The following is a 19,886-nucleotide window of genomic DNA, read 5'->3' as shown; positions in this document are numbered from 1 at the left end:
ATACCTAGTTTATTGAGAGTTTTTAGCATGAAGGGCTGTTGAATTTTATTAAAGGCCTTTTCTGCATCTATTGAGATAATCATGTGTTTTTGGTCATTAGTTCTCTTTATGTGATGGATTATGGCTATTGATTTGCATATGTTGAATGAGCCTTCCATCCCAGGGATGAAGGCAACTTGATCGTGGTGGATAAGCTTTTTGATATGCTGCTGGATTCAGTTTGCCAGTATTTTATTGAGAATTTTCACATTCATCTTCATCAGGGATATTGGCCTGAAATGTTCTTTTTTTTGTTGTGTCTCTGCCAGGTTTTGGTATCAGGATGATGCTGGCCTCATAAAATGAGTTAGGGAGGAATCTCTCTTTTTCTTTTGTTTGGAATAGTTTCAGAAGGAATGGTACCAGTTCCTCTTTGTACCTCTGGTAGAGTTTGACTATGAATCTGTCTGTTCCTGGTCTTTTTATGGTTGGTACCCTATTAATCACTCCCTCAATTTCAGAACTTGTTATTGGTCTATTCAGGGATTCAATTTCTTCTTAGTTTATTTTAGGAGAGTTTATGTGTCCAGGAACCCATCTGAACATCACCAACATCAAAGACTGATGGTAGATAAATCCACAAAGATAAGGAAAAAACAGCACAAAAAGGCTGAAAATTTCAAAAACTAGAATGCCTCTTCTTTTCCAAAGGATCATAACTGTTCTCCAGCAAGGGAACAAAACTGGACAGAAAATGAGTTTGACAAATTGACAGAAATAGACTTCAGAAGGTGGGTAATAACAAACTCCTCCAAGCTAAAGGAGACTATTCTAACCCAATACAAGGAAGCTAAGAACCTTGAAAAAAGGCTAGAGGAATTGCTAACTAGAATAAGCAGTTTAGAGAAACACATAAATGACCTGATGGAGCTGAAAAACACAGCACAAGAAATTCATGACGCATACACAAGTATCAGTCAAACTGATCTATTGGAAGAAAAGATATCAGAGATTGAAGATCAACTTAATGAAATAAAGCATGAAGGCAAGATTAGAGAAAAAAGAATGAAAAGGAACAAACAAAGTCTCCAAGAAATATGGGACTATGTGAAAAGACCAAACCTACGTTTGATTGGTGTACATGAAAGTGACAGGGAGAATGGAACCAAGTTGGAAAACATTCTTCAGGGTATTATCCAGGAGGACTTCCCCAACCTAGCAAGACAGGACAACATTCAAATACAGGGAAATACAAAGACTACCACAAAGATACTCCTCAAGAAGAACAATCCCAAGACACATAATCGTCAGATTCACCAAGGTTGAAATGAAGGAAAAAATGTTAAGGGTAGCCAGCGAGAAAGATTGAGTTACCCACAAAGGGAAGACCATCAGATTAACAGTGGAACTCTCTGTAGAAACCCTACAAGCCAGAAGAGAGTGGGGGCTAATATTTGACATTCTTAAAGAAAATAATTTTCAACCCAGAATTTCATATCCAGCCAAGCTAAGCTTCATAAGTGAAGGAGAAATAAAATCATTTATGACAAGCAAATTCTGAGAGATTTCGTCACCACAAGGCCTGCCTTACAAGAGATCCTGAAGGAAGCACTAAATATGGAAAGGAAAAACCAGTACCAGCCACCGCAAAAAACATACCAAATTGTAAAAGTCCATCTACACTATGAAGAAACTGCATCAACTAATGGACAAAATAACCAGCTAGCATCATAATGACAGGATGAAATTAACACATAACAATATTAACCTTAAATGTAAACTGGCTGAATGCCCCAATTGAAAGATACAGACTGGCAGATTGGATAAAGAGTCAAAACCCATTGGTGTGCTGTGTTCAGAAGACCCATATCACATGCAAAGATACACATAGACTCAACATAAAGGGATGGAGGAATATTTACTTAGCAAATTAAAAAAAAAAAATTCAGGGGTTGAAATCCTAGCCTCTGATAAAACAGACTTTAAACGAACAAAGATAAAAGAGACAAAGAAGGGCGTTACATAATGGTGAAGGGATCATCACAGTAGGAAGAGCTAACTATCCTAAATATATATGCACCCAATACAGGAACACTCAGATTCATAAAGCAAGTTCTTAGAGACCTACAAAAACTTAGACTCCCACACAATAATAGTGGAGACTTTAACACCCCACTGCCAATATTAGATCAACGAGACAGAAAATTAACAAGGATATTCGGGACTTGAACTCAGCTCTGGACCAAGTGAACCTAATAGATATCTACAAAATTCTCCACCCCAAATAAACAGAATATCCATTCCTCTCAACACATCACACTTATTCTAAAATTGACCACATAATTGGAAGTAAAACACTCTTCATCAAATGTAAAAGAAGGGAAATCATAACAGTCTTTCAGAACACAGTGCAATCAAATTAGAAGTCGGGATTAAGAAACTCACTCAAAACCGCATGACTATATGGAAACTGAACAACCTGCTCCTGAATGACTACTGGGTAAATAACAAAATTAAGGCAGAAATAAATAAATTATTTGAAACCAATGTACCAAAATCTCTGAAACACAACTAAAACAGTGTTTAGAGGGAAATTTATAGCACTAAATGCCTACAGGAGGAAGCAGGAAAGATCTAAAATTGACACCCTAACATCACAATTAAAAGAACTAGAGAAGCAAGAGCAAACAGATTCAAACTAGCAGACAACAAGAAATACCTATGATCAGAGCAGAACTGAAGGAGATAGAGACACAAAAAACCCTTCAAAAAAATCAAATAGACACAATAAAAAATGATAAAGGAGATATCGCCACTGATCCCACAGAAATACAAAGTACCATCAGAGAATACTATAAAATCCTCTACGCAAATAAACTAGAAAATCTAGAAGACATGGTGTATTTAATTTTACTTAATTATTGATTAAAAATTTAAAAACATTGTTGAGTATTTGATTGGTATTATACCTTAAGCTGACTTCTTGTCATTAGAAGATGCAAAATGTAGTTGCTGACATAAAGGAGCTCAGTGGGTAAACAGATAATTAAAATAGCGTATGTGTGCACTAATAGAAGTAAGGATTTGGAAGAATTAATTTTAACTAAAAGGTTAAGAACTAAAAGACAGTATTCCTGATGAAGGAAATAACATGTGAAAAGCTATGGAAGTAACTTTTGGAAGTGCATTATGAAATTACAAATTATTAACCAGGTTTCCTGCCTCTTCAGGTGTAGATCAGTTAATCTAACATCCAATTTTAAATTTTTGGAGATCTAAAATCTTCAAAATTTCAGTTAACTTCTTGTGCCTTTAGGTGGAGACTTAATGTTTAATGGTTAATTCTAGCGGCAAATTCCTGCTTTATGATTTTTTTTTTCGGATTATGTCCATTCTACATAAATTCAAGTAGACATCGCTCCAATCTTCATCTAAACAAGCAAAAAAAAAAAAAAAAAAAAACAGTTTTTAAATGTGCAGATCAGAACTTGCTCACTTAATTTAATTTCCTGGATAATTTGGGAAAGGATGAGGGCAGTCCACATCAAAGGTGGCAAATAGCTTGAAACTGAATCTTTTGTAGAATTTGTTGTCTGAGGTTTTTGTCTGGCTTCTTCGCTATACATCATCTTCTTAGTCAGATTATGTTCTTCTTTCTGTTCTTACTTCTCATCTCTCTTCCACACTCCTTCCCTCCTGGATAACCTTGAGAACACTAGGCTTTCTACATAAATTGTGCATAATAATTTATAGCATTCTATCTCACCTTCTAATATGTCTTATTTTCTTACTGGGAAAAATAGACTACATTGGATTTGGTTTTATTTTTATGAAAAGCATAATAAATGAGTAATTCACTTGACTTATTTTTATTGCTGACTTAGTACCATATGTCTTTCCATCCTTAATACTAATGAGATGATTCAATGAAACAAGGAGCAAAGGGAGGCAGTGCTGTAAATAAACATGACTTTCATGGCTAAGTTAAATTTTAAACAACAAAGAACTAGAAAAAAATGAATTTGCTTACCTTTTTTTCTTTGAGAAATCTGTACATTATATGTCTCATCTTTAATAGGAATTGCATTTGCTGCATTTTAATCAGATTTATCTGATTCTGTGCAGTCTGCTTCTTGCTAATTTTAATTCTGTTCCTTTCACAGCATTTTTTCTGTTTTCCAGTTCCCTGCTTTGGGTGCATTTCATTATTAGTCTACATTTATATGCTTTCTTCTAGTGAAGACATGGATTAGACTCCCATTCTTATGCAGATGACACTCAGATGTATCTGAAGATTAGTCCTAATTGTAACTCCACTTCTGACAGTTTATTAGCTTCTCATGAAGACATAGAGACTGGGATGTTCACTTAAATGCTGTTAAACTGAATTACTTGTTGATAGTTCCAGATGATGATTTAAATAGGTTTTACCATTCACCTTCAGATATGTGTGTTTGTATATTTCATGACCAACTGTCAAGAATCTGAGAATTCTAACTGATTCAGATAACGTGTCTATTCCTGTTATCTATAGTTTAATAACAGGTATTTGATAGGTCAATAATTCAGTATCTTCCAGTGGATTATATCATACATTATATTTTTAAATTAAAGGAAAATAAGTACAAGATGAATTCTGACCATGAAAAATGTTGCACATTTATATACATTACGTAAATCTTTATTTTTGTGGTTAAATTGTTATGGAGGAAACTACAGTGTAGGATTTCATTTCACCATAACTTAGTAAATATAGTAAATATAATTTTGGTTATAACTTTCCTTCCCATACACTATTAAGAGTTTTCCTCCCAAAAAGGAAGAGAAAGTATTTTGAACATAGCCATTGCAAGTATACATCAAATATTGTGTAGAAAGACTAAAATCTTGACACTCAACACAAAACTCTGTCTCTTATTTAATGGAGTTTTATTTCTTTCTGTGTGAAATAGTCTGTTATGAGGTTGTTTGCACTTTTTTCTTTTCAAGTTCACTTTTTCTCTACAATTCCTATGTATGTCCATTAAAACAACACCACTGTAACTTCTAGTGCTGGTCTTCTCACTTTTCTTATTTTTCCATTTCCCTTTTTTATAATATATTTCTTCCAAATTTTAACCTTTTTTTATGGCATATCTTTTATGATCTTCATTGAAAATTAAGCCTCAAATGCTTTTCACTTGTTGCGTATTTTCTTTGTTCCTAGGTTACTAACTTATTAAAAGTATTTTGAAAATATTTTTTACAACTTTGGAAATACTTATTTTCTATTCATGTTAATATAGGCTTTGTATCTTCTATAATTTCTGAGAAATTATTTACTATCCTGAGCCATTTCATTTTCTCAAAGTCAATATTTCATCAGCACATTGTTTTATATTCAAAGAGTATACATCTGCCAACTTGGGGATGCTTTTCCTTAGCACATCCCTAAAGCATTTCAACTCAACCATCTTTAATGGTAATAATCATATATTTATTTTAAAAGATGAGATCCTATCAAATGTTACCATGGAAATAGACACCTTTTACCTTGATTTGGTTAAAATGAATTTGTTCTTCAATTCTACATGAGCTGGAGGAGAAAAACTCCCAAATTACTGGGGAGTGGCGGGGGGAGATGTAAATAAAATATGTAAGTAACACAATTCCTTTTCTCTATCAGTTCCTAAGAATAGCGTTTTGTAATCTGTTACTTACTCCCACTGCATCTTGTAAAACCAGCCTTATCTACTAGTTTAGTATTTCTTTTTTTATATAAAATATAATCTCTCTAGGGCAAAGACCTTGATTGTCTTATTGATCTTTCCACCTCCAGTGCCCAGCATAGTGTTTCAAACAGAATATGAAATCATTTAATATTTGTGGGATTCATGATTTTTCAGAATGAAAACTGTCCAGCACTCAGCCTTCACAAATGAATTAAAACATGTGATCTAATATTCAATGTAAAATCACAAAGTTATTCTGAGATATGAATGGTCATTTTGTTTGGGAAATTTTTTTTTTATTATTATTATACTTTAAGTTCTAGGGTACATGTGCATAACGTGCAGGTTTGTTACATATGTATACTTGTGCCATGTTGGTGTGCTGCACCCATCAACTCGTCAGCACCCATCAATTCATCATTTATATCATGTATAACTCCCCAATGCAATCCCTCCCTCCTCCCCCCTCCCCATGATAGGCCCCAGTGTGTGATGTTCCCCTTCCCGAGTCCAAGTGATCTCATTGTTCAGTTCCCACCTATGAGTGAGAACATGCGGTGTTTGGTTTTCTGTTCTTGTGATAGTTTGCTAAGAATGATGGTTTCCAGCTGCATCCATGTCCCTACAAAGGACGCAAACTCATCCTTTTTTATGGCTGCATAGTATTCCATGGTGTATATGTGCCACATTTTCTTAATCCAGTCTGTCACAGATGGACATTTGGGTTGATTCCAAGTCTTTGCTATTGTGAATAGTGCCGCAATAAACATACGTGTGCATGTGTCTTTGTAGTAGAATAATTTATAATCCTTTGGGTATATACCCAGTAGTGGGATGGCTGGGTCATATTTTTTATCTGATTATTTTGACTTTTTGAAAATAGCCATTCTGACTGATGTGAAATGTTATCTCATTGTGGTTTTGATTTGCATTTCTCTAATGATTAGTGATGTTGATTTTTTTTTTCATGTGGTTGTTGGCCTCCATGACACAAGTTTACCCATATAAATGTTTGCCACGTGTACCCTGAACCTAAAATAAAGGTTTACAAATTAATAATTGAAAAGGTAAATAATGACATGAACTCATTTTTTTATGGCTGCATAATATTCCATGGTCTATATTTGTGACATTTCCTTTATCCAGTCTATCATTGATGGGCATTTGGGTTGGTTCCAAGTCTTTGCTATTGCAAATAGTGCTGCAATAAACATATATGTGCATGTGTCTTTATAGTAGAATGATTTATAATCCTTTGGGTACATACCCAGTAATGGGATTGCTGGGTCAAATGGTATTTAGCTGTAGATCCTTGAGGAAACACCACAATCCAAACAAAGTTTTAACTATGAGATTGTATTTGTTTTCATACCCAGAAATATATTTGATCAATAAATAATAAAACATTAATTTTATTTTGGGGTCTTATATTCCTATGATATAACTGTGTACTCTCAGTTTTGTCATATATGACAAAATCTATATATGATATAGATTTTTCAGTGCTCGATGCTTATTGAAGTTTACGCAATTATAATATGTCTAATCCTCTCAATCAACCAACAGAATTTTTCTCATAAACACAGATAATGTGTTTATGTCACCAGGTTGGAATACAACATAAATTCACATTTTAAAATTTAATAGCTAAGCACACTGTCACTGCTCTGTCATTTTCCTCTTCTGGTGTTCACTCAGTCCCAGGAGCCAGATTTTCTTCCTGCATGAGAGAAAATAAAGAAAATGAATCCACCAAAATCCCCACTCTCTCCTCTTGTCAATATCACAATAATAGGCTTACTTGTTTATTTTTCCTCTTGTTGCCTATGCTTTTGGTGTTGTATTCAAAAAATCATTCCCAAGATGAATGTCAAGGAGTTTTTTTCCTGTTTTTTTTTTTTTTTTCTAGGACCTTTATGGATTCATATCCTACATTTAAGTCTTTAATCCATTTCAAGATATATTTTTTTTTTGTATAAAGTATAAGACAAGGGTTCAATTTCATTATTTTGCAAGTGGATATTCAATTTTCTTAATATCAACAAGTGTCTCACTTGTTGAAGACACTATTCTTTTCCCCATTTTGTATTTTTGGTGACCTTGTCACAGATTAGTTGGCTATATATTTGTGGGTTTACTGCTAGACTTTCTATTCTGTTTCATTGATCTATCTGTCTGCTTTTATGCCAGTACCATACTGTTATGATTACTGTAACTTTGTGTATATAGTCACGTGTAACATATACAATCTTGGTCCCATAAAATTATGATGAAGCTGAAAAATTTATACCTAGTGACATTGTAGCCATTGTCACGTCATAATACAATGCATTACTCATGTGTTTTTGGTGATACTGGTGTAAACAAACCAACTGCTGCACCAGTCATGTGAAAGTATCACACATACAATTATATATACTACACAATATTTTATTATGATAATAAACAACTATGTTAGTAGTTTAAGTATTTACTACACCATACGTGTTGTCATCATTTTGGAGTGTACTCTTTCTGCTTTAAAAAAAAAAAGTGTACTTTTCAGCAGTAAAACAGCCTTAGACACGTCTTTCAGGAGGTATTCCAGGAGAAGGCATTGCCATCATAGGAAATGACACCTCTATGTGTACTATTGCTCCTGAAGACCTGTCAGTGGGACAAGATGTGGAGGTTAAAGACAGTGCTATTGATGATCCTGTCCCTGTGTAGACCTAGGCTAATGTGTGTGTGTATGTGTCTTAGTTTTAAATAAATTATAAAGAGTAAAAAATAAAAATAAAAATAGAAAAAAGCATATAGAGTAAGAAATAATGATGTATGGCTGTGCAATGTGTTTGTATTTTAAGTTAAATGTTGTTACAAGAGTCAAAAGTTTAAAAAATTGTGGAGTTTATAAAGTAAAAAAGTTACAGTAAGCTAAGGTTAATTCACATTTAAGTAACAATTAAAAAAAACAATTTATAGTTGTATTTATAAAGTCTGCATTAGTGTATGGTAACACCTTGGGCCTTCACATTCACTCCTCACTCTCTGACTCACCTAGAGCAACTTCCAATCCTACAAACTCTATTCATGGTAAGTGCTCCTATACAGGTGTACCATTTTTAATTTTTTTGAAAGATACTTTTACCTTTTCTTTGTTTAGATATGTTTAGATACACAAATATCTTTGTGTTCTAATTGTCTACATTGCATTGTATACAATGTATCCAGTAGAGTAACATGGTGAAAAGGTATGTAGCTTGGGAACAATAAGCTATACCATAGTGTAGTAAGCTACACAATCTAGATTTCTGTAGTAAGCACACTCTATGATGTTTAACAATGTCAAAATTGCTTGACAACACATTTCTCAGAATGTATCTCCGTCATTAAGCAACGCATGAACGAAGTTTGAAATCAGGGAATGTGATGGCCCCAACTCTTCTTTCTCAAGATTGCTTTGGCTATTTGAGGGGAACAATATGCCATGATAGAAACTCAGACTATCAGCCTTGTTGCAAAGAATGGATGGTAAGAATAAAATTCAAATACTAGTGATGATGGTTGAGCAAAGAAAGATTAGAAAGGTACCTGAAACATGTGGGTAGTACTTGTCTTGGCCTACCTCTATGAAGTCAGGGATAGTTCCCTTTCCTTGCTGGGATATAGTCACACCATTTCTCTCAACATCCAAATATTATTGGCTGCTGAAAGTTGTCCATCTTTAGGTACCAACATTTATCCATTTCCAGTGATTTCATATTTTCTTCCAAGAATATTTGTTGTCTTGCCTAACACAGACCAATGAGAAACATTTAAATAAGTAAGTTCTTATTGATACATCTCTCTTGGTCTGGGCTATCCTGACTTGCACTTCACAAGATTTGAGCTATACATACTCATTCTTTTTGTTGCATAGTTACATCTTCTTAGAATATCTAATTTTCCAAAGTACAAGCTACAGTTTCTAGAAGCAATAGAAACTATTAAGTAAAAAATAATATTGCCTATTCTATCACATCTTGTGCAGCAGAAGAATTATAGTTTATGCCATTGTCAATACCAAGTTACTTTCAAAGAATGTCAAGTTAGTCTATGATACTATGAATATTCATCCTTATGCCTGGCTAATAAACAAAGAAGCCACTGTAAAGATAGATAGAAATGGAATTACTTCTACTAGGGGCAAGACTACAATACTTACTAACTCTCAGGTGAACAACCACAAAAAGGGAAACACTGCAAATACATTTGAATTAAATTTGATTCTTCTAGTGGATTCATTATTTTTCATGTCACATATGTCAGCAAACAGTTTAAATAATAATAATAACATTTCTCTGATATAGTAAAGGCCTCAATGGGCAAGAATACAACTTTCAGTCTCTATCAACTTCATTGCACCTCTTGGGAAAGCCATTCAGAACACACAGATAACTGCATGATATAATCATATGATCATATTAGGCTTATCAGACCTTATGGGTGACACAGTACAACTATCTGAGTTTATAAGTAAAAAAAAAAAAAAAAAAAAACTGAGTTCCAGGTGGTTTGAATTTACACAAGTGGAAACATGAAGATGCAGGGATAGTTGAAGGTTTGAAGATACAAGAACTACAAACGTCATCCTAAAGATGAAAAATGAACCACAAACTTCATACTAACAACTCCTTTAATGACATACGCTATCATACTCCTTACAACAACAACAAAATGTTACTTACCAGAAATCTTTCAACAACCCTAACACATAGCCTTAGAATAGCAGACAGTAGGACATGCTTGTTCACACAATGTTAATTAATCCTTTGTGGATTAATTACCACATTCTACATTCACCTAAAGGTAGAAGCTTGAATTGCTACCAAAGTCCAAAGGGGGAAAAAAAATGGAAGACACAAATGATAAACAAAACCAAATCTCTGTTTTGACTCTAAGTATTCTAATCATTTGCTCACTCATTCATTCATTGTCTTCTGTATGGCAGGCACAATTTTATATGCTGAAGATCCCATGATAAATAAAACCAAGTTCTTGCCTTCATCAATGTGATATTCTAATGAGGAAAACAGACAACAAACAATTGTGTGTGTGTGTGTGTGTGTGTGTGTGTGTGTGTGTGTGTGTGTTATGTAAAGGTAATACTTAAGAAACTACAGTTTAGAGATATTAATCAGAATAGTCCATGTACGGAATACCGTTTGAGTAGAAACTTATGCCAGGTGACAAAAATAGAAAGTGCTAGGGTCTTAAAGTGTAAACATTCTCATTGTGCTTAAGGAATTACAAGTAAGTGAGTGGAAAGAGCTTTACAGAATTTACAAATTCTAGGAATCTGTTGGAGCACGATTATGAAAGTCCTTCAATATTGTTTTCTAAATTATGATGGAAAAATTCAAGAAGGAAAATTCCAGGAGAGAGTAAAAACGGTACTTCAGGGCACAATGGACCCAGAGACAACTATAGACAGACCTCAGTTGACATATTCTGTGCAAAAAGAATCCTTAACCTGTAAATCATGTCCTTACTCAACCAAAAAATAAAATGTCAGCTTGTCTTACTTGTGTAGTTGAAACATTGTATCTGACACAAATCTAAATGCCTCAAGGTTACAGTTAAAGCTAAACATATTTCACTGTACTTAACCTTATTCCTAGGCCTTTCCAAAGCATAGTTAACTGTATGTGTTTTACCCGAGGAAAAAATAGGAATACATTGATAGACAAGCTAGAAATAAATCTTTTGACTTCTGCTTCTGTACTTCTATCGATGTTAGCAGTATTTTGCAATGTCTCTGCAGATATTGGTTCATTTTATTCCACAAACAGGACTGTAAAATGTATAAGGTAGCCATTTTTAATCTTCCTTTGTAAAAACACAGGTGGCATGTGAATAAAATAAGTAAAATATTTTATAAAATGGCAACTCTGTCTAAAGCACTAAAAGTTAAGATAATCATAAATATAGGAAATGTATAAATATTAACTAACCTATTAGTTCCTTATAAACTGCTTAAATCAGGATATTAGCATTTTTATGATAACAAGCTGTCCCATTCAGAATGTGCTCTATCTTTCAATTTCTACAAGTTTTATTTAATGCCCTTTCATTGTTTTTTTAATAGTTACCTTTATAAGACTTCTATCTTATATGTCTTTTGCTAAATATATTTTTCAAAATTATATGTGATTTCTGCTGCTTGTATAGATTGGGCCTTTCCATTCGAATTGCTAACTATTTTTGTTATAAAAGAAACCTATACAGCCAGGCGCAGTGGCTCACGTCTGTAATCCCAGCACTTTGGGAGGCAGAGGCGGGCTGATCACCTGAGGTCAGGAGTTCAAGACCAGCCTGGCCAAGATGGTGAAACCCCGTCTCTACATACTATATATATACAATATATATTGTGTGTATATATATATATATACACACACATATACATATATATATAACCAGGCATGTTGGTGGGCACCTGTAATTCCAGATACTTGGGAGGCTGAGGCAGGAGAATCGCTTGAACCTGGGAAGCGGAAGTTGCAGTGAGCCGAGTTCGTGACACTGCACTCCAGCCTGGGTAACAGAGCAAGACTCCGTCTACCAAAAAAGAAACAGAAAAGAAAAGAAAAAAGAAAGAACCTGTACATTTTATATGAATTATGTATTTTAAAGCCAACATATAGGACTCTTGAAAATAATACAGCATATTGTGGTAGATAAATTGTTACATCTCTTGAATGTAAGAAAGAAAAATTATATTACATATAAATAATGACATGTGTTTCTTATTCAAATTCTGTAACTCTTTTCAAATTTTTTTGATTTTTTTGTCTTGTCTGGAACCTCTAAGAAATAGTTGAATGATATGCACAGGACAGGCACGGGTTGTTCTAAGCTTTAATGACCAAATTTGTCATTATTATTTATAACCCCAATACTGTTTTTGATTTTATAACATTCTTGGTGTATTTGCAAGGTTTCTTTTTCTTTTTCACCGTTTCTATTTCTCTGGACTGTAAGTATGGCTTTTTATATACTAAGAAATTTCCAGCGTTAGGTTTTCTCAATGTTACTATTTACTATATCCGATTTACTCTAATCTAATCAAATATAATTTATATTCTTTCTTTGATATTAAGACTCCATAGAAATGGAAAATTTGTATCAAAATTAACATATGAAATCTAATATAATTTAATACAGGCACCGTTTCCTTTACTCTTGACAAATGGGCACAAACTAAAGTTTGGTGGAAAAATAAAATTAATGAATAATCAATATTAATTATGAAAACTGTAATAAGAATGAAGAAGATGTGTGCTACTGATATTGTATGTAAAAAAATGACTAAACACTATGTGTACTGGCATGTAGAAATAACATAGATCAGTAAGTCAATATGAAAAAAAAGGCTCAGATCTCATAATATGATGGACGTTCGTTATACATTTATGTACATGGTCTATATATATAATATAAATGGTAGGTTCTAGTTCATGACGATAATATGAATTTTACTATAAATGCTCCTTTACCTTGCCCCATAAGAATCTAATTGTGGATGAAGTTAATTTATAATATAATAAAAACTATTAAAGTATGAGAAATAAGGTTGTATTTCAATCTTAGATTGTGAAGAAAATCTTTCTTACATGAGATTCAAAATACAAGATCTAAAAGAAGACACTGACAGATTTACACATGTTTTAAGTTTGTAGAGAAAATTAATTCAAAGCAAAATCAAAAGCAAAAATCTGTAAGAAAATATTTGTAGCACAAATAAAAGGGTTAATATTGGTAACACATATTAAGTTTCTATAAATCAGTAAGAAAAAATTGAAATGAGAGAAAGTGTACAAAGAGAAAATTCAGAACAAAAAATAGAGACAACAATAAAGACTTCTGTTAAAGCGTACTAAAAATGTAGAGAAAGAATTGGAAATTAAAACAGTGACATTCTTGAGAATGACAAAAGCATAATGATTGATATTATTATTTTGGTGACAGCACGGGGAACTGTTCTCTTTTTAATATTATTTTGGGAGTATACTGAACACATTTTGGAGAGTAATTTAGGCATATTCATCAAATTTTTAAATGCTCACATATTGTAACTAATTAATCTTCTAAGAATTAATCCTGCAATAATAACACAAGTATAAAGCACAAATACAATAGAATTGAAGAGAAAAATTACTTATTGTTGTAAGCCACTGAGATTTTGCAGTTTGGTGTTCCATAATAATAAATTTGTTTTGATTTTTTCAACTATAAAACGTAACACGTAAATGTACCAAGATCTTCATTGTATTTGTGTTGCTATGTGTGAACTGCTGCAACTCTGTTCAAATAGTAGGTGTGTTCTACATATCTTCTTATTTCCCACTGCAGGATTAAAGAAACCTCCAAATTATCTTGTGCTGTTCTCATAGTGGAAGCCTGTCAAAAATGTCCAATAGTTCTATCAGCTTCTGTTTGTACTGTTAAACCTGTGAAAGAAAAAAACCTAGAGGTACTGACCTAGAACAGTCGTCATGATATATACAAAAAATATCTTCAGACTAATATTATAGAATTAGCTATACTTGTTAAAACACACAAATACATTAAGAAAACAAGAAATGCCGCAAAACAAAAATGTCTGTAGACAGATAATTTGTTAAGTGGTTACTGTCAGGTTTGGATGGAAGCAGATAAGCAGACCAAAATATTTACAGGTGATTGTTACTTGTCATTTTATAAATGTTTTTGCTTTGTTTTATAGAAAATAAAATCATTTTCATAGAAGACAGTTTTTCACTCTGAAACATATTTGTAAAGATTATTCATCAGCATGAAGAGACCAGTATTTTATAGTTAATTTAAGAGCTGTGCCAAAGAACTTGAATATTTGTTTCTTTAGCAAACATACGTACATCATGAAAGCCATTGCACTAGTAGTTAACAAAGATGATAAACAAGGCCTTGACTTCAAAAGATTCTAAGTGTGTATATAGTTTAGAAAACAAAGGATGCCAGAGAATTACGAAGTAGTAAGTACCACTCAGAGAAGCAGTATATTCAATCAGAAAGTTATAGCTGCTACAAACCAATTGCGTTGTGATTGGTATAAATTTTTCATTTCTATAAAGTTCTTAGATTCTTTCAAGCTGCATTCCTTGTCAGGCCACTAGCACCTAAACACGTGTATAAATGTGCTGTTCAAATAACGTGCCCTGAACTGTACAATCCATTACAGAACCCTTAGTGGAAGAATTAAAAACCCTTCTTATGGAAAGAAGTGGCACATCACCTTGGCTTTGTTTTGTAGAATATCTGCAAGTAAATGTAAGAAGGAATAATATTCTAAACCTGGAAAACAGCATGACAAATGTAGAAAATTATAACGAGTATAGTAAATTCAAAGAAGAGCAAGATGTCTGTTCTGGCACAAGTAAAGTGTGTGACTATGTAAAATGGTGGGTAATTGTACTAGAAAATAAATTAAGGTCCTCATAGGAATAATTTTATATTCTCTATTAGGAAATTTGTACTTTATTCCATCTGAAATAGATACCAAGTTTTCATGCAATTAGGTAATGAAATCTGTATTTTAGAAAGATAAATATAGTAGGAGTGAGCAGGATGTAACAGAGAGAGAAGCTGGAGTCTAGAAAAGGGGTTAAGTAGCTATTACCAGTACAAGAAAAATGAGGAAGAAGCGCTGGACACTGGGAAGAGAAGAGATGAAGCAAAACAGAGATGTTTCCAAGGAGGAAAACAGAATAGACCATGAGGAGTATATGTTATACAAGGCAAGGAGCTGGATAGTCTATTCAAGAAATGTTTAATTGAAAGCGCTTCCTAAAAGCATCTAATGGAATGTCCAGTGGACAGAAAACTAATCTAGAAATCAGGAGAGATGCCAAAATTGGTAATGTAGATTTGAGAGCTATCAACACAGAAATGTCCTTTCCAGTCATAGAAGTGAATTAGTTCAACTATTCAGAGAAACCATTGAACAAATAGAAAAGAGGAGATTAAATCAATTTAGAATTATGCTGCTTAAGGATCAGATGGGAAAAATAAAACCAGAACAAATAATATGGTAGAGCACAACTATTTAAAATATACATGCAAATAATCAGGAGAGCTTAATACTATGTGAGGGAAGGCAGAGAATTTCAAAGCTTATCAATACTTTGCATTACTGCTGAGATATCAAATATGTGGAAAAAATGAAGAGATACTATATTTAGTAATTATGAGTTCATTGCTGGCTTTGAAAAAACAATTTAAACAATGAAATGAGAATGGGAATCAGACTGAAATATTTTGAAGACTGAAAGGGGAGAGGAAGATGGAGTAGTGAGCATAGAATATTTACAAGAAGTTAAGTAGTAAACGAGAAAAAGGACTGAATTGCAAATAATGGTAAGGGAAGAAAAATACAATTTATTATTTTTTTCTAAACAAAATAATATGATTTGATTGGTTAAAATATAGAAATTATATATACACACAATATAATTAAAAGTACTGTAACTATTAAATCAACATAAGATATAACCATCAAGTTGCAGGAAAGTTGTCTGAAATAGATTTATGCTATAAAGAGAAGAAACTAATAAAGAAATCTACATGTAACATACAAGAAAGACACACTTTTAGTGATTTAAAAAACAAGACTTGAGTCAGAAGACCTGGGCCAAAATTCTGACTACTATGTACTAGAAGCATGACTTTGACCATGTCAAGCAAACTTTTAGGAGGTCCATAAACTGATTTTCAAAGTGGTGATGAAGATAACTATGCACAAATTTAAGTGCATATGAAAATATACATTTAACTGTTCATCATTTACACATGAATTAGATTATTTTTGATGGATTAGAAAATGATAATATGGGCAGGATTTGATAGAATGGGGCAAAGAAATCCAGATCAAAAGTAGTGGCATCCAGAAATTCGTGGTGGTCAAGAAGCAAGTTAAGAAACAGAAACAGTATGGTCACTAGCTCATTTATTAAGTAGAGGAAAGATGAGTTAGAAAACAGAAAATTCTACAACTTTCAACTTTTGTGGGAATTCATTAAAATTACTTAAATGGAACTTTTTTTTTTTTTAGTCTGAGTTCTTTAATTCATAGTTGTAAGTACAGAAAGAGAAGTTTTACTATTGATGGTTCTCAACTGCGCGATTGTGAGTCCTAGGGTACTTAACAAACACAAATAAAAACATTTTTTAGATTGCTTCATTAATCTAAGGCTCTGTTTCACTCTCTTTGTGTATTTTTGTTAACACAATATGGGGTAAATATGCCTTTCTCTAATTAAACACACCTATTTAAAATGAGAGAACAATTTATCATGCCTCACATTTCCATTCATAACTAGTTTTCCATTAACTTTGAAAATATTGAGCTTGTGAATCCCAGGGTATTATAAACACTATATTTTCATAAGTGACATTAGAATACCATAATGTGTATTTCAATGTTGTTATAATTGTGTCATTTTGAATTTAAAGTCTATTTGCAAGATATTTTATTGTTGTAATTTTACATGTGGCATATGTTCATCTTTTAAAATGCAATTTCTCTTTTAGTGAAAACGTGTGGCTCTAATCTTCAAGGACCAAGTGGTACCTTTACATCTCCCAACTTTCCATTCCAGTATGACAGCAACGCACAGTGTGTCTGGGTCATCACTGCAGTGAATACAAATAAGGTAAGAGAACACCATCTGTGGTCAAAAAAAAAGTCATAATCATAAAGACAAAGGCAAAGAAATAATACGGAGCATGTAGGACAGAAAATTTATAACTCAAGTAGAATTTTGGCAATTTTCCCTACTTATCCATTTATAAACCAAGTTTATATGAGAAATTTGGGGAAAAAACAAAAAATAATACAACTCTACTCCAAGCTAATAATGTATACATGAAAATGTTAAAATTATAAAGGAATGCTTTCTGAGATACATTTTTGAAGGTTGTTAAGTGTATTCTTTTTAAAAGGAATCATGAATAGTGGCTGTTGTTGTATCTTTTCTGTTTGATACATCATTCAGGTCAATCGTGTTTTTATACATAGTTGATTTTCATTTCAATGTTTCTCTATTGCTATATATCACATAACTATCTATTTGAAATAGTTTGTTTAATGTGCTCTGCATTAATAAAGAATTTATATTATGGATATTTCAAAAAGTTGAATTGCCTTTCTATTTGATTCTAATATGAGTAACACATCTAAATATGTACGTGCCACTATACCTCAAGCAAAATTATAATACAATGAATTTAAAAGCAGCTGAAAATTTGCTGGTTTTCTTTCCTGCTCTTATTATCCTGCTATCCTGCTTCTGTTTGTAAGATTTGATTTTATAACAGTAGAGAGGATCTAAATAGGAAAATTCATCATTTCTCTCAGATCTTCAGATTATGTGATAGCTTCTTTGGGCTAGATTTTAAAGTTTGATGGTAGTGCTCTTGAAACTGGGCCAGATTGTGTTTCATATACTGATGTATAAGTTTCAGATAACTTTAAGTTATTTAACCTCTCTCATGTTGTTTCTTTATCTATGAAATGTGAATAATATTGACACGTATTGTATAGTATCGTAAGAAATAAGTAAGATAATGCAAACACAGTTGTTAGTAAAGCTAATAAGGCCTTGAAATACATGATTAATTCATTGTTATTAAAGTACATATTGCCTTGAGGGAATTTTTGTGATCACCTGTCAAGTTATTGAAACCTAATTCTAAGATCAGCAGAGTTGGTTTAAGACTCAACACAGGGACAATTAGATTTGTTTCACAGAAGAGCCCTGATTTATAAATCAGAAGAACTAGATCAGAAACGTACTCTGCCCCAAATTATCTCTATAAACTTGAGTAAATTTCTAAATCAAATCCCTCCGTTGCATGAAGGAAATCATGTTATCCACCCAACCTGTGTCGTCAGTTCAATTCAGTGCAACAAATATTTATTGATTTCTTTCTCTGTGCAAATTATTGGTTGTTGAGAAAACAAAACAAAACAAAACAAAAAACAAAAAAAACATGAAGTACTTGGAAAACTGACATTTGTTGAACACTTAGCAGCATGCTGTACACTATTCTCAGCAGTTTTTTTCTGACACTTTTTATGAATTATTTATTCCTTGTAAGACTCTCACGAAGGAGATACTTTTATTATCTGCATTTAAGCAAACCTATAAATAACTTGTTGAAGATCACATAGTTAACAAAGGTCAGAGCTGTGTACTTTACGAGATACGTGTAGGTACAAAGACTTATCTCACAGTAAGGTATAAATATATTTTTCTAACATAGACACAGCTAATTCATTATAAAATATAGAATAAACATATTTAATTAATCTTTCATGGAGATAGAGATATTGTTTTGTCTTCGCAATTACACGTAACTGTCATCAAAATGTGGCATTATCACATGTTCTATAAGATGTCTGCTTTGCTAACTTTAAATCATTATCATTACGGAATTAACTGAAGTTTCAAGGTTGTCACATTTCTACTTGTTTATATTACCTAATCTACTCAAATGTATTTCTCCTTTTTCGCCAAAAAATGCAAATTATTTTCTTGGGAGAACATAATTACTTTCAGTTATTTGCTATTTTTTATTAATAAATATAGACATTTAATTTTGATCAGTTAGCTTAACTCTTTTTTAGATGTCTTACAGAACTTGATTTACAAGAATTATTCATCATGAGCCACAGTAAGAATTATGTTTTACCTTGTGACCCAGTTCAAACACACACACACACACCACACACACCACATATGAAACAGTTTCACACATATGAAACATTTTCCTTTACATGAATGTACTCCTGTATTTTCCATTCTAGTCGACTGTAATCTGTTTATTATTAAAACATTGATTATGTCCCACTAAATTAATTTCATGATGCACTAACAGGTTATAGTACACAGCTTTAAAAACACTGTTAGAGGTATTTGCTTTCATAGATTACTCCTTGGAACGCTTTTGAGAAGGACATTGTTGGTATAAATCATAAGCACACAGCTATACTAGTTTGCACACATCCCAATTAACCAAGGTGCTTAATACCTCTACATTTATAATTTGTTCAGTAATTATTGTTCATGATTTTCTGTATATTTAAGCAATTATGGTATTTTAAATGTACCAAAAAAAGTACATGGTTGATGGAAAAAGTAACCTGAGATTTATTCA

General features: G+C 32.6%; 1 long non-coding RNA gene across 1 annotated transcript in view; it reads left to right on the top strand.

Annotated features, from left to right (window-relative positions):
- LOC108535759 (uncharacterized) overlaps positions 1-17,384 on the top strand; it is a 94,407-nt gene extending 77,023 nt beyond the window's left edge. Inside the window, exon 3 of the long non-coding RNA XR_001887319.1 lies at positions 17,259-17,384. This is a non-coding gene — a long non-coding RNA (uncharacterized LOC108535759). The remainder of the gene's footprint in view (positions 1-17,258) is intronic.
- The last annotated feature ends 2,502 nt before the right edge of the window (positions 17,385-19,886 follow it).

Source organism: Rhinopithecus bieti, unplaced genomic scaffold, assembly GCF_001698545.2.
Source record: "Rhinopithecus bieti isolate Rb0 unplaced genomic scaffold, ASM169854v2 scaffold_13313, whole genome shotgun sequence".
Taxonomy (NCBI): Eukaryota; Metazoa; Chordata; class Mammalia; order Primates; family Cercopithecidae; genus Rhinopithecus; species Rhinopithecus bieti.
The sequence above is the reverse complement of the archived record's forward strand: the minus strand, read 5'-3'. Positions and strand labels throughout refer to the sequence as shown.